This window comes from Dendropsophus ebraccatus, chromosome 2 (assembly GCF_027789765.1).
Source record: "Dendropsophus ebraccatus isolate aDenEbr1 chromosome 2, aDenEbr1.pat, whole genome shotgun sequence".
NCBI classification, from domain to species: Eukaryota; Metazoa; Chordata; class Amphibia; order Anura; family Hylidae; genus Dendropsophus; species Dendropsophus ebraccatus.
The window spans coordinates 200512892-200514090 of record NC_091455.1 but is presented as its reverse complement, the minus strand read 5'-3'; the positions used below and the strand labels follow the sequence as shown (position 1 = coordinate 200514090).

At 45.1% G+C, this 1199-nt stretch overlaps 1 non-coding gene across 1 annotated transcript; it reads left to right on the top strand.

Annotated features, from left to right (window-relative positions):
• The first annotated feature begins 360 nt into the window (after positions 1–360).
• Positions 361–551, top strand: LOC138784972 (U2 spliceosomal RNA). Its single transcript, XR_011361993.1, has one exon. It is a non-coding gene; the product is annotated as a U2 spliceosomal RNA (small nuclear RNA).
• Positions 552–1199: the final 648 nt, after the last annotated feature.

Genomic DNA, 1199 nt, shown 5'->3' with positions numbered 1-1199 from the left:
CACCCCTGGACGGCTCCCGAACCCCCGAATACGGCCCCTATACTTATGCCATCCTTCCGGTCCCCCTCCTGATGCCAATGCCACCGCAGAGAAACGGCCGTCCGTGCAGATGAGCTGGCTGTCGTATCTCCTCAGCAGGATCAGCATCAGGACCGGCAGGATGGCGGACGTATAGGGGCCGTATCCAGGGGTAGGGTGGGTTCAAGAGCCATCCAGGGGTGACAGGTTCCCAGCGCACATCGCAACAGATTATAGTATGGGCCGCCCAGAAGACCGCCCATATTATAATCTGTTGTGGGCCAGCTCTAGGAAATCAATTGATTTCCTAGGCGGGCCAAAAATAATGGGCCAGAGTTTGACATGTCTGATCTAGATTTTGGCTAAGATCAAGTGTAGTATCTGTTCTTATAAGTATAATATTTGATACGTCCCCCATCTGGGGACCATATATTAAATGGATTTTTAGAACAGGGAGATGGGAATAGAGCTTGCTCTGTCCTCTCCAGGCAGTGACCTGGTATTGTAGTGCCTCCAGGTTCAGTGCATAAAAAAAAAGAAAAGAAAAAGAAAATGTGTCTTTAAAGGGACCAGTTCATAGATTTGCTACTTAAATCTTTTATGGCCTTTTGACTATTTTACACCATTGTCATTACAGAATCGTGTATATAGCGTCTTGTAAGGTGTCTTGTGGGGGTGTTGGAGGCTTGCAGCAGTTGTTTAGTGATCCTGGTAGACAGCCACAGGCTCTACAGCAATGTAATGAGTTGTAAATGATGGAAATCTGTCAATGTATTGATTTACACAGTATGGGACAAATTGCCAGTGCAAAATGAATTGGATGAGACAAAGCTGCTTTATAGCATCCCGATACAGCCAGAAAGCCGCGCTCAAACGCCATATACACTGGAAAGTGCAGAATGTTCAACAGAAATTAGTCTGCCATAAATGCCTGGATTAGACGGGTTGCTGACTTTAATCCCGGATTTGCAGGATAAAGAATAAAGCATATTACATGACAGATTTCCTAAAAATTTTTTTTACTTTATTGCAGTGACATTTTTTCTGTTCTTTAAAGGGGTAATACACAATAAGATGTAAGTCTGCCAGGTGCCATGGGGGTGTAACATTCCCATAGCTACCAAATCTGCCCCTAGGTAAGGGTACTATTACACAGAGCCATTATTGGCCGCACTTGGCCG